Consider the following 15290-nt stretch of genomic DNA (forward strand, 5'->3'; position numbering starts at 1 on the left):
GTTCGAAGATCAACTGTATATTTTACTTTTTACTTAATTAGTATTTTTAATAATGAATAAAAAATGAAATATACATTTTTCAAATATACATGGAATAAAAAAGCAAAAGAAATGAGACAGTATTCAAAAAGATTTAAAAAATAATTATTCACAAAATAGTTATAGACAGAAAATTCAAATGAATCTACAGATAAATTATTAGAATCAGAACAAATAAGATTGCCAGATATAAAGTAAATATATGGAAATTGATTTATATATGTTGGCTACAAGTAGTATGTAAAAAACCTTAAAAGGTACTATTTGCAATAATACAAAAATACAAAATAATCAGTAATCAATTTAACAAAGATTTAAGACTTGTAAACAAAATCTAAACTTTATTGGGAGAATTTTTTTTAACTCTAAATGAATTGATTGACATACTATGTTCAAAATTGGAATATTCAGTATCATTAAAATGACAATTTATCCATCAGATCAGATCAGTCGCTCAGTCACGTCCGTCTCTTTGCAACCCCATGAGGGAGGCACACCAGGCCTCCCTGTCCATCACCAACTCCCGGAGTTCACCCAAACTTACGTCCATCGAGTCGGTGATGCCATCCAGCCATCTCATCCTCTGTTGTCCCCTTCTCCTCCTGCCCCTAATCCCTCCCAGCATCAGAGTCTTTTCCAATGAGTCAACTCTTCACATGAGGTGGCCAAAGTACTGGAGTTGCAGCTTTAGCATCATTCCTTCCAAAGAACACCCAGGGCTGATCTCCTTCAGAATGGACTGGTTGGATCTCCTTGCAGTCCAAGGGACTCTCAAGAGTCTTCTCCAACACCACAGTTCAAAAGCATCAATTCTTCGGCCCTCAGCTTTCTTCACAGTCCAACTCTCACATCCATACATGACCACAGGAAAAACCATAGCCTTGACTAGACAAACATTTGTTGGCAAAGTAATGTCTCTGCTTTTCAATATGCTGTCTAGGTTGGTCATAACCTTCCTTCCAAGGAGTAAGTGTCTTTTAATTTCATGGCTGCAGTCACCATCTGCAGTGATTTTGGAGCCAAGAAAAATAAAGTCTGACACTGTTTCCACTGTTTCCCCATCTATTTCCCATGAAGTGGTGGGACCGGATGCCATGATCTTCGTTTTCTGAATGTTGAGCTTTAAGCCAACTTTTTCACTCTCCACTTTCACTTTCATCAAGAGGCTTTTGAGTTCCTCTTCACTTTCTGCCATAAGGGTGGTGTCATCTGCATATCTGAGGTTATTGATATTTCTCCCGGCAATCTTGATTCCAGCTTGTGTTTCTTCCAGTCCTCCAGCGTTTCTCATGATGTACTCTGCATATAAGTTAAATAAACAGGGTGACAATATACAGCCTTGACGTACTCCTTTTCCTATTTGGAGCTCGTCTGTTGTTCCATGTCCAGTTCTAACTGTTGCTTCCTGACCTGCATACAAATTTCTCAAGAGGAAGATCAGGTGGTCTGGTATCCCCATCCCTTTCAGAATTTTCCACAGTTGATTGTGATCCACACAGTCAAAGGTTTTGGCATAGTCAATAAAGCAGAAATAGATGTTTTTCTGGAACTCTCTTGCTTTTTCTATGATCCAGCGGATGCTGGCAATTTGATCTCTGGTTCCTCTGCCTTTTCTAAAACCAGCTTGAACATCAGGAAGTTCAGAGTTCACATATTGCTGAAGCCTGGCTTGGAGAATTTTGAGCATTACTTTACTAGCATGTGAGATGAGTGCAATTGTGTGGTAGTTTGAGCATTCTTTGGCATTGCCTTTCTTTGGGATTCAGTAAAATTCCATTCAAAATCCTAACAGCTTTTGTGTGGAAACTGGCAAGTTGATTTTAAAATCACATGAAAAAAATAAAAGTGGTCAAAATAACCAAGAAATTCTTGATGTGGGAGACCTTATTCTACCAGATGGCATACATAGCTTATTACAAAGTTGTACGAATTAGGACAGTGTAGAATTGATATAAGCATAGATATATACACCAAAGTAATAGAGCGGAAAAATAGATCCATATTTACATGGCTACTTGAATAATGTCAAATAGAACACTTAGAGCAGTGGGAAAAATGATCAACTCTTCAAAAAAATATGCAGGGTCAACTATTTATATAGGAAAGAACAAAATTTGGCCACTTCACATAGAAAATAAAAATTCAGTTTTGGGTGATTTCAAGATCTAAACATGAAAAGTAAACAATGAAACTAAGATTAGGAATATATTCCTGACCTTTGAGTAGAAAAAGATTTCTTAAACAGATTACAAAAAGCACTAACAATACAAAGAAATTTCAAAAATTTGATTACATTAAAATTGTTTCCTACTCATCAAAACTCAGATCATGGCATCCAGTCCCAACATTTCATGGCAATTAGATGGGGAAAAAGTGGAAACAGTGCCAGATTTTATTTTCTTGGCCTCTAAAATCACTGTGGATAGTGGCTGTAGTCATGAAATTTAAAAACCTTGCTCCTTGGAAGAAATCCTATGACAAACCTAGACAGTATATTAAAAAGGAGAAACATCTAAATTAAAAGGAGAGGAAAATAAAGAATCTTTTTAAACAACTTAAAAAAAGAGAGAGAGACATCACTTTACCAACAAAGATCTGTACAGTCAAAGCTATGGTTTTCCAGTAGTCAAGTATGGATGTGTGAGTTGGACCATAAAAAAGGCTGAGCACTGAAGAACTGATGTTTTCAAACTGTAGTGCTGGTGAAGACTCTTGAGAGTTCCTTGGACACCAAGATTAAACCAGCCCATCCTAAAGGAAATCAGTCCTGAATATTTATTGGAAGGACTGATGCTGAAGCTCCAATACTTTGGCCACCTGTTGTGAAGAGCTGACTCATTGGAAAAGACCCTGATGCTGGGAACAATTGAAAGTGGGAGGAGAAGGGGATGATAGAGGATTAGATGGTTGGATGGCATCACTGACTCAATGGACATGAGTTTGAGCAAGCTACAGGAGATGGTGAAGGACAGGGAAGCCTGGTGTGCTGCAGTCCGTGGAGTTGCAAAGAGTCAGACACGGCTTAGTGACTGAACAACAACTAATCAAAACACAGACAAGAGTAAAATGTCAAATTTCTGTGGAAAGATATTTGTGAAACATAAAAAGAAAAATGAAAAAATAAAGAAATTTGACCAAGTTCTTCACAAAAATGAAAATGACCAATAATTTTTTTTAAATACATTGCCTTATTTACTTATTATTTATCATAGATGTTAGAATGATCATGGCTAATACTAATTTAAGCATGTACAGAATACCATTTAGATCCAATATTGGTATATTAAATCAAAGTATCACAGAACCTGATTTTAAGTAATCAGATTATAAAGAAATTTAATTCAAAATCAGTGGCCCATAAACTTCAGAAAATCGACTTAAGGGTAATGGTTAATTTTATGCATCAATTTTATTGGGCACACAGAAACCAAATTAAGTATTATTTCTGGGTATGACTGTGAAGATGTTTTCAGATGATATTAGCATTTGTATTGCCCTTCCCAGTGTGGATGAGCATTATCCAATCCCTTTTGGGTTTGAATGAAGTGGTGGCGAAAGGAGGAATTTGCCCCTTTTTTCCTGTCTCAACACTTCAGCTGGGACTCCTCATCTCATCTTTTCTGGCCTTAAGACTGGATTTACACCATTAACTCCTCTAGTTTTCAGGCCTTCAGGTTAAACTGAATTATGCCACCTTTCCCAGGTCCCAGTTCATAGATGGCAGATCATGGGACTTCTTAGGCTTCATAATCACATGAACCAATTCTTCACAATAAATAAATGTATATTTATAGATGCATTATAAAATAAAAAATATAAATATAAATATTATATATGCCTTACTGGTTCTGTTTCTCTCGAGAACTCTCACCAGTGCGTTAACCTTGACAGTAATCAAAGAAATGAAAATTAAAATCATAAGATCTACACATTCATAGAAACATCTAAAATGTAAGACTATCAATCCCAAAGGTCAAGAATTTAGAGCAATGAAAATTCTCATCTACTACCTATGATTATGTAAATTAGCAAAAATCACTGCAATGGACTGAACATTTCTGTCCCCCCCAAATTCATATGTTGAATCCTAACCCCTAATGTGATGGTGAGGTCTTTAGAAGGTGGGCCTTTGTGAGGTAATTAGGCAAGAGCCTACATGGTGGGATTAGTGCCTTTATAAAAGGGACTCTAAAGAGCTCCCTTGCTCTCTGCCTGCCACATACAAGTATAGCAAGAAGTTGGCAGTCTGTAACCCTGTAACCCAGAAAAGAAACCTCCCCAGAGCCTAACTAATGCTGGTAACCTAATCTCAGACTTTCAGTCTCCAGAACTATAAGAAATAAATTTCTATTGTTTATAAGTCCATGATACTTTGTTATATTCAATAGCAGCCCAAACTGACTAAAATAACCAATTTGGAAAACTGGTAGACATTCTACTAAATTTATATGTATACGATGATCCAGCAACCTCACACTTAGGTATATGCTCAGTATAAAACTCTTAATAGTAGGCTTCTTAGTAGTTTTAATACTTTTGAGTCTCTTAGTAGTAGGCTTCCCTGGTGGCTCAGATGGTAAAGAATCTGCCTGCAATGCAGGAGACCAGGGCTTGATCCCTGGGTTGGGAAGATCCCCTAGAGAAGGAAATGGCAACCCAGTCCAGTATTCTTGCCTGGAGAATTCCATGGACAGAGGAACCTGGCAGGCTACAATCCATGGGGTCACAATGAGTCGGCCACAACTGAGTGTCACTCACTCAGTATAAAACTGTGCACATGTGCCCCAAATATATGCCCAAAAATGTTCACAGAAGCACTATACTTAAAAACCCCAAACTAAAACCAACCATAATGTGGACTAAGAGTAGAATCAAGGCATAAATTGTTGTGATATACAAGAGTATGCTGCTGCTACTGCTGCTAAGTCGCTTTAGTTGTGTCCGACTCTGTGAGACCCCATAGACGGTAGCCCACCAGGCTCCGCTGTCCCTGGGATTCTCCAGGCAAGAACACTGGAGTGGGTTGCCATTTCCTTCTCTGATACAAGAGAATACTAACTATTAAAATGAAAGAACTACAAGTAATGACATGAACAATCTCTTAATATTGAGTGAAGGAAGTTAGATACAAAATACATAGTATATGAGTTCACTTACATAAAGTTCAAAAACAGGCAAGACTAAGAAAGTTTAGTCTTGTTTCAAAAAGTGAAGAGTATAAAGAGGTCATGAGGAAAGCTTTTGGGGCGCTGGCAATATTCTATCTCTATGCCATATAGTGATTACATGGGCATGGGCACCTAGTGATAATTCACTGAGCTCTAAATTCTTGATTTGTGCTTTTTTTCCTGCATGTTTTCACTAAATTTTTTAGTGTCCTTAAATTTTTAATGTCCTTAAATCATTTTTTAAAATGTATATTTTAAAAATGAACAATGAATTATTATTACTAATTCCTAAAATCTCAGTTTAATCTGTTTGTGGCTCATGAGGGAAGCAATAAGTTAAAGAAAAAGAAAATATATATGAGCAATTGAAACAACTGCTGCCATGATTTCAGTAACTAACCAAAAACTTTCAGTTGAGACTAGTTGTGATTATCCAATTGTGCTGCTGAGGAATAACTAAACAAAAACTACTATTAGCAGGACTAGGCAGCTCTTAAGTATTTTGAGAGAGATGCAGTAATTTATCAGACAAAAATCTCAGTGTGGAATTGAGATAAGAATGGATCACTTTGAGTCCTTTCTTAACATGATAAAATGTTGAATTTGGAAGCAACCTGAGAGATTACTTACCAAGTCTGAGAGATGGAAAACCTGACGCCAGAAGAGGCTGAATATCTAGTCAAGATTAAGGTCATCCATGTGGACGCAAAGCTGGGAGAATAACTCACAACTATTTCTAGGGCAGAGCGTTTTCCATTTCTCCAGGCCACTTCCCCACCCTACCTGCTTTCTGTTGTTATCGTTGGGGAATACTTTTTTTCCCTTTTTTAAAACCTCAGAATATTGGAAGTAGGAAATTGTGCAACTTTTGTCTTCACCAGCTTTTAAGAACAGATTCTAAGTTTTTGCTTTTTTTTTTTTCTGTGACTGCCAGTGTACCTCATTCTCACAGCAGTTCTTCCAGAATTGATAACTTTGGGAATGTAGTAAGTGTTTTTACCTAGATATTAACTCCACTGTTTACTGCAAATTTGGTTTTCAGAAGATAGTTTAATGTAATTCCAAAGTACGTAAAGACATACTTAGAGAAAAGTACCAGCTACCCAATAAGTATATATCTACCTTTTATATCCAGGCCCTGTAAGTTTCCAAATAACCCAAAGGAAACAGTGGTAACAGTGAATGTCCTTTGTGGAGGAAATCTGCTCTAATTGTTCCACGTTAGTTCTCTATACATTTTTATTTCCATTGTGTCTATTATCTGGTAACCATGGAAACATACATGACAGACACTGCAGGAAAAACAAATCTAAAATACACACATTGAAACACATCGGTACAAATGATGCCCTTTTCAATAACCATTATACTTGGATTCTTTTCTCTTCAATGGATTTTAAGTCATCAATTGTATGTAAATTATGCCTAATAAAAAGGGTTTTTCTTACAGTAAGGTATCACATAGTGGAGTTAATATTGACATCATATATCACAAATGCCTCTAAGTTTAACTAAACTACCCAATGTATTTCTCTGGAAGTGTCTTTATCATTAATCATTTATGTAAAACAAACTAAATATTTATTGTACAAAATATCTCTGGAAGGATTCACAAAAACTTGATAATTGTGGATACCTCTGAGAGGGGAATTTTGAGAGAAAAACAGGGAGAACTTATTTTTACAGTCCTTTTTAATGTTTAAGTATTTATTTTGAATTTTAAAAATGAAAGCCACAAGTTTACAAGTTCATTTTAAATTAAAAAAATAAAATATCATTATATTTCTCCCTATCTCTCCCTTCCATCACAAACACCTCCCCAAACATCCACATACACAGGAGCCTATGATTTCCTAACAAATATATTCTGGCACTAAAACTAATTTTCAAAAAGGCAGCAAGGACAATCAGGTACTCATCTATTCCCACCTTCGCTCCAAAAGCATCCTTCATAGTATCCACTTTTAGATACTCAAAGCATAAAACTTGGGAATTACATCTCTTTTCCTGGGTACTAAGGGCCCCTAAGTGTATGCCTGCATGTGTCTAGCCTCCTGGTCTCCAGGTGGCACACTAAACCTTTTCCCCATCAAAAGGGAGCTGCTATCATATTCTCTTAAGAACACCAAAGTGACTCTGGCAGCTACAATGCTAGAGAGGAAAATTTTCAATTATGACTCCCTGTATTATAACTGGAGAAGGCAATGGTAACCCACTCCAGTACTCTTGCTTGGAAAAATCCTATGGATGGGGGAGCCTGGTAGGCTGCAGTCCATGGGGTTGCTAAGAGTTGGGCACGACTGAGCGACTTCACTTTTACTTTTCACTTACATGCATTGGAGAAGGAAATGGCAACCCACTCCAGTGTTCTTGCCTGGAGAATCCCAGGGACGGTGGAGCCTGCTGGGCTGCCATCTATGGGATCGCACAGAGTCAGCCCCTCACATCTCACCCTGGAGGTTGGTCGAGTTAGTCACTTGGTGGACCAGAGCAATCGGACCAAATTTCTCAGTTCAGTGAAGCTGATTTAAGCCAAAGTCCCAGGTGGGGAACATCGGATCTCAACCTCCTTTTTGCTACACCCAGCTCAGTGGGAAACATCAACATTAGAAAGTGTTACTGCTTAGAATACTGAAATCTATCATCAATAAAACTGATAAGATTTACTCTCCATCTGATTTCTATTGTATTACTTTTTAATTGGTTTTAAGTAGGGATAGAGAAGAGAGGTTCTTTGAGGGAGTGAGGGTCTTTTAATCAAGGAAACAGGATGTATCCTTATAACCCAAATAATTCAAACTCATCCTCCCTCCACTACTGAATTTCTAATTCTGGCATCCCTTATTATCCAAAACCTAGCCACTGCTGAAAGGATCTTTAGTAACAAAATCAGATTGTAGTAGATCATATTTCATTGTCTTAAATGAAAAAAAGAATAATGCATTCCCAACCCAACCAAAAATACACACACACAGACACGTGCACAGGGCATTACCCTTTGACTCACTGCCAATCCCCCTCACTCGCTCTACCCCACCACTCTGAACAAGCCAGGGTTACTCCCACCTTAGAGTCACTGCACCAGCTGTTCACTCTGCCTGGCAAAGTCTTCCCTCAATATCCACATGATTCCTGTCCTTTTTAAGATTTCCCTACAATATCATTTTCTCAATAAGGTCTACCCTGAAACTATAGCACCCTTCTCCCCTGCTACCTCCCTGATCTCTGTTTTATTTTTCCACGGCATTTTACACCCTCTAGTGTACTTCAGATTGTGTAGTGTATACTGTCTGCTGCCTGTCTCCCCAAACTGAAATGTAAAACTTCATGTGGTAAGGATGTGGGGGAATGTTGTCATTGTTCACTGATGTATCAAGAGCCTTGAACAGTTCCTGGCACATTACACAAAGAAAGAAAGAAAGTGAAGTCGCTCAGTCGTGTCCAACTCTTGTGACTCCATGAACTGTAGCCTGCCAGGCTTCTCTGTTCATGGGATTTCCCAGGCAAGAATACTGGAGTGGGTTGCCATTTTCTTTTCCAGGGGATCTTCCCAATCCAGGGATTGAACCTGGGTCTCCCACACTGCAGGTAGACTCTTTACTGTCTGAGCCACTATGGAAGCCACATTATATAAACTCAATAAATATTTGTTGTTGAACTAAACACAGTCTCCAGGCCATCTACTGCCACATCAGTGGTTATTCCTTGACCTTTTAAAGTATCTCTGGATCATATTACTCATTGAGAATCTGATAAAAAGCTATGAACTCTCCCCCCAGGAAAACATATTCAGAGGAATGTTCATGTGTAGACAATTTAAACAAAATGTATATATGCATACACATTTAAACATATTCTTTTATAGTTTCAGTGGGTCTCTGGACTACCAGAGGGCCATGCATGGAGACCTAAACCCACAGGTTGTATAGAGTACGGAGGTGTCATCAGTAGGCCATGCAAGACACCATGAATGAAGTAAGAGTTTCTACAATGCACAGGGAGAGCACCAGATGTCTGTTTTTATGTCAAGTGCTGGAAGAGAGGATTCCAGGAAGAGAGCTTTGTGGAAGGAGAAGCCAGAATAAGACTGTCCTGGGGCCAGAGCAGTAAGTAGGTGTGAAGACAGCCCTGGTGCTTCCTCTTCCCTTCCTCCATGCTACTCTCTGGCTGACCATTCACCCCCACCCCACACCCACACCAAACCCTATCCTGGGTTGCATTAAGTTAGATCAGGAAGCAAAAACTGGCCTCCCGTAGGGTGAGGAAGGGCCACGGCAGCTTTGGGGTCAACACAGGTGGATGTGAAGGACACTATCCAGTAGAGGCAGTTGGAAGAGGAAGAAAATTCTAGTGGCCTCTCATCTGGGCCAATCATTCTCATTTATATTCATTCATTTATGTGTGAGTGTGACTGTCTCAGAGACTCCCTGAACAAACAGAAAGAAGAAAATGTTTAGGGCTTTTTATGTCTCTTCAGGGAAAAAAGAAACACTCTACAAATATGTAATCAAAATCAATCAGTATTACAAAAGTACTAAGAAATGGAAAATGTTTGTTAGAACACAAAAGATGTTTTAGAGAAAATGAATGGTCTCAATGATATTTAAGAATAGTAGACTGCTAATTGAAAATTATCATACTGAACAGACTGATGATGTCTGGAAAACCTGGCCTCCGTTGTTCCATTTGCTTTCCTGCAACAGAGAGAACTCAGGTAAATAGGAGGAGGAGCCGAGATGAGTGGAGGTGGAACTCCAGGAACTAGGAAGCAGACAAAAATTCAACCAAGCTCTCCTTCAAGTGAGCTAAGACTGTAGCTGTGAGAGCAGAGTAATGACACTGAACAGGATAATTTCTGTAAATGTCTGCTTAAAGGGCCAGTGTAAAGAGGAGGGGCCTGGAAAACTCCACCGATGCAGAGAAAGCAGCATCTGTCAAGTGAGGAGGGGGTGCAGCTAGAGGAAATATGCAAAGCAGGGAGGAAATGTCTATTGAAAATGGTTGATTTCATCTGTTAGAACTCCAAAATGACTGCCAATATTGTGGTCAGGGCTGCTGGGTGAGTAGCAACAGTGTGGATTTTCTCAGGACCAGATGTGTAAAAGCTGTGCTGAAAAAAATCCCCACAGACTGAAGAGAAATAGATATTGTGTGTATTGTTGTGCTTATTCTATCAGGAAGTGACAGACACAGAGCCTTCTCTCCCCTGTGAATGACCCTGAACACTGCTCACACTTACAGACAGACCCAGAATAGCATTTGCTAGGAACAGGAACTCACATCCTTGAGGAGCCACAGGCCCTTCACATCCACAATTTCAATGACCTCAAATAGCCTGTTACTTGGTGGTATGTTTGCAAGACAAGGTCACTGAGCTCCCAGTATAACTTCCCCAGATAACCTGAACTGTCCTGACTGCCACCTCCAAAATAAATAGGTCAGAGAACTCCATTAATGCCCTATGTCTACTGTCTCTGCTTCAGAGCTGCAGACTTAGAGCCCTAGTGAAATCCTACAGGGACAAAACTCCATATGGTTTCCAAGACACTATCCTAAGAAGCTTCAACTCCACGGACCAGCTGGGCACTGTTTGCTTCATGTTCCTAGACCCTTTGGAAGTATTCCAGGTCTTCAAGACTAAAGAGGGAGCTATAAATACAAAATGTCTTCAAAAGCAAGTTTTGCATATCCTGGAAAGTTCAGGAGAATTTGGTCACAGCTGACCCCCTTACTGCTTCCTACATTCTCATGGATGTAGAATCCTAGTTTCCTGTGATTTAAACATGACCACTTCCTATATTTGCTTTTATTTCAACATCTCTTCCCATCCCTAATCATTCAGTCTCTGCTTAAAACTCCCTCCACAGAGCTCCTGCATTAATCTTAAATTGAAATCTGACCACCTATCTCTTCTCTCTGCTATTATAGGGAATAAATCTAAGTGTCTTCATAGGAGAGTATAAGATATTTAACAGAGCTATCAGACACATAACCAGTTAACACAAAATAAGACAAACACACTTAATTAAATATCAGACTAAACAAAATATAGTTAGCAAAATAACATTAGATTTATAGCTTGCAATTATAAACATATAATTACAAATGGATAACTCACTCTCTTCAAAGTAGGTGCTTTTCAGCTTTTCCCATGGTACGTCTTCACTAGCAGTCTTAGCCTTAAATGAGTTTATCACCACTTTGGGCTGCATTCCCAAACAACCTTGAACCTCAAAAGACCCAAGCCAGTTCCTACAGATTCTTAACACCCCAAGATATAGAACAATAAGCTCAACCTGTTCTCTCATTAGTCCATAGCACTGGCTGCACATTAGAATCATTGGGATGCTTTTTTAAAAAAAAATCCTGTTGCTTGGGTCCCACCCCAAACCACTTGAAACAGAATTTCTAGGGGTGTGGGAGGAGGAGTAGGTATTGGCTGCTTTTTAACTCTCCACATAATTCTAATGTGCATACAGGGATGAGAATTGTGCACAAACCAGTGGTTCTCAAACATTAAAATGCAGGAGACTCACCTCTGAGACGGAATCTGTAGTTCCCGAAATGCAGAGAATCTGCTTCCTCAGAGTTGGGGCTGGAATCAAGGATCTGCCTTCTTACCAAATGCCGGGTGTTACCGAATAAGGCAGTCCTTTTAAGAGCAAGGCAGTCCTTTTAAAACCATCTTAAAGAAACCCTGCCTTAGGTTTTAGATCAGTGGTTCTTAAAGCATGGCCCCCAAACCAGAATCATTAGCAACAGCATCACCTGGAACCCATTAGAAATGCAAATTCTTGGACCTGCACCCGAGACAGTGAAACAGAAATAGTGAGTCAACCAGTATTTTAACAGCCCTCCAGCTGATAGCAATGATCACTCCAGTTTGCAAAGCTCTGACCCAGACAATTGCGTTTGTCAAGTAAAGAGGGGAAGGATCCCAATGAAGTAGATATCAGGTCCTATTGGCACACCTGGGGTTTTGCATCATGTCTTAAAGGGAAACATGTCTTTGGAAACAACCTAAACATTTTTGTGTAGTTGTCAAAAAGGCTATTCTAAGTCAAAATCTACAAAAAGTAGCAAATTAGCCACCAAAATAAAACCATAATATTATTAAAGACTGAACAGGATATGCCTAAGAGTAAAACTAAAGGACAACAACAAAACAAATATTACAAACCAAAGAACAAAATTTTAGTGGCAAACCCTCAGGTTGATTTTCTGGAAAACTTCTTTTCCCACTGCTGGGCACAAGCCTTTACAGAGTTACCAGGAAAATCGAGTAACAAGCTCCCCCTCAGAAATTCCAAAGAGCTCATGGTGGAACAGCATTCACGTGGCACCACACTGGTGGTGAGGCATGTTAACACTTCATGTTTGGTACTACCCACTACCTACCAGGGAAGGTAGGATGGAAATGATCAGCCTCATTCACATAATATTGGTGCCTATAAAACTTTATAAACCTATACAAATTGACAAGATTACCTATTTAATAGGAGGCAGAGCCAGGATTAGAACCTACAGTTTATACTGCAAATGGATTGCTCTCTTCCTAATCTGTACTGATTCCTACAACCTATTCGGTCTTTGCCTCAGGGCACGTGACTGGGAGGGCACCTGGAGCATCTTGGTGAGAAGGGCCCCTCCACATTAAAGTCTTCTACAGCAGCACAGATTAGGGGCAGGCAACAGGAGAGGGAATGATGATGACCTACTTTCGTAAAATTCATCCTGACATGATTAGAATGAGAGCATTTTAAATTATGTCCACAGTTTTTCTGTTACAGAAAATAGAAATATTCTTCATATTTAATGCCAGAAATTTATTTTATTATTTTCTTTTCTTTGTTGCAATTTTACCTCTTCAATTCTGTTTCTGCAGCTTAATATTAGGCTGCTTCCCAGGTGCTCAGATGGTAGAGTGTCTGCCTGCAATGTGGGAGGCCCGGGTTTGATCCCTGGGTCGGGAAGATACCCTGGAAAAGGAAATGGCAACCCACTCCAGTACTCATGCTTGGAAAATTCCATGGATGGAGGAGCCTGGTAGCTTAATATTAGACTTAATTTCTATTAAAGAAATGTAAGCAAGTTGGTGGGAAGGGAGAAAGTCTCAGAAGCCTACTCAGGGGCTGGGAGAGTTCAGCCTTGGATTATTTGCCTCAGATAATCCTTAAGCAGATAAGTACATATAAAGAACACATATTTCAGAAATCTTTGATATTTCCATGAAACACTCTATGAGTTAGTTCCTGAGTTTTCTGTGCAGAAAACATGTCAACCCAGGGTACGGACATCATGTATACATTATACTACCATTTGCATTAGAAATGGATAAAAATAAAAATACATATTTGTATTTACTTGTATGTATGTAAAGGAACTCTGGAAAAATGCATAAGAAACTGATATTCCTGGTTTCCTGCCTGTGACTCTGGGAAAAGGAGACTGAGCAGATGAAACCCAGAGTAGAGAGAGACTTCATTGTACAAGTTATTATATATTTTGATTTTGAAGTATGTGATTGTATCACACATTAAAATACACTTTTTTAAAAATAAAATTTTTAATTGAAATATGTATTATGTCTTTAAATTTCAAACCATGTAAAATTCCACATGATCTTAGGAATTACAGATTTTATTAGGTTAACTATTAGAAATATCTAAGTTAGTTGAGTTCTAATTAAGAAATCCTAGAACATATCTGAATCTTATAAATTTCTTTTGATAAATCCTTTTTAAAAATCCTATCAAGTCATTTTTTTATACTTCTAACAACAGTAAATTGCCTTAAATCATTAAATTTCCTTCAGGTTTGGCAATCATAGATTTTAAATTTCCTAGGAAGAATAATCCTAATTTCTTGTCATTTCAATAAATTTTTTAAAACAATAATGTTATATCTTAACAATACTTTTTATAAAAGTGTATACGTAAGACAGAAAAAAAATCTTTTTCAAGATATATGTCCTGTATTCAGTTTTTAAAATAGTCACTTTTTATCACAGATTCCTTTCATCAGACTTTTGAGTCATTTCAAAAGATCTATGAATCATCTCTCTTTTCGCCATTTTAAATGTAGAAATATAAATTAGTATTCTATTCTCACATGTCAAACTCCATTTCAAACGTACTGGTTATATGGAATACTGGGTTAATAGGAAAAAATTCAGCATTAGGCACCGGAGCAGCACTTAGTCTAAGAGGTAAACAAGGGCCAGTATCCCCATGCCGGGAGTTGGAGTCTAACCCTTCCACAGATGCAAGAATTACTAAAGAATTTCAGGTAGAGAAGTAAAATGATCAACTCTATATTTAGAAATATCACTTTCTAAATATAGGTGCAAGGTGGATAATGGGTTGCAGGGTGGATAATGGAATGGCCAATTCCCAGCAATCATGGCAGTTATTAGATAGTTCAGATGGGAGTATGAATCAAGGAAGGGCCAAGGGAGTGACAAAGAGGAGGCAGATGTAAGAGACAATCAGGAGGCAGGACTAAATTCTGATGTGGGTAATGAAGTGACTGATGCCTGCGAGAAGGAAAAATGATGTGGGAGTAGATTTGAGGGTGGACAAGGCTGAGAAATGTATTATTTTATTTTGTTAATGCCACTTTCGAGATTTGTATCCTGATGTAGATGTCTGGTAAGGTGTTGCATATAATGGTCTGGATCTTAAAAGAGAACCATGAACTGAGGTTACAGATTCCCCAGACATCAGCAAAAAGGAGAAAAGGGAAGCTGGGACAGGAGACTGGTGATGAAACCGGATCCTCTCTGACATGAGTGACATGGGAAATAGTTGGCAATAACATTGCTGTTCAGAAATTGGTTGTATGTACTTGTTTGTCTCAGGGGCAAGGTTGATAATTCAAAAACTACTTTTTGAAAAATTATAAACAATTAAAAGGGAGAAGGATGAAAACACTTCTATAACTAATACCATTTAAAAGAAATTAGAAGATCTAGCATGAGTGAGAGGCTCACTAATGCACTTTCAAAATGCAATCTATGGACTATTCTTTTTTTACTATATGTGTATATATATATATATATATATATAGGCATGGCAACCCGCT

The 15290-nt window shown here is 38.3% G+C and overlaps 1 long non-coding RNA gene across 2 annotated transcripts in view; it reads right to left on the reverse strand.

Moving 5' to 3' along the window:
- LOC129643831 (uncharacterized) overlaps positions 1-12043 on the reverse strand; it is a 323785-nt gene extending 311742 nt beyond the window's left edge. Inside the window, exon 1 of one of the 2 annotated variants that reach the window (XR_008710529.1) lies at positions 11744-12041. This is a non-coding gene — a long non-coding RNA (uncharacterized LOC129643831). Of the gene's footprint in view, positions 1-11743 lie in introns of both variants that reach the window. The other variant, XR_008710530.1, reaches the window with a different exon arrangement.
- Between the last annotated feature and the right edge of the window lie 3247 nt (positions 12044-15290).

The sequence above is a fragment of the Bubalus kerabau genome, chromosome 2, assembly GCF_029407905.1.
Source record: "Bubalus kerabau isolate K-KA32 ecotype Philippines breed swamp buffalo chromosome 2, PCC_UOA_SB_1v2, whole genome shotgun sequence".
NCBI classification, from domain to species: domain Eukaryota; kingdom Metazoa; phylum Chordata; class Mammalia; order Artiodactyla; family Bovidae; genus Bubalus; species Bubalus kerabau.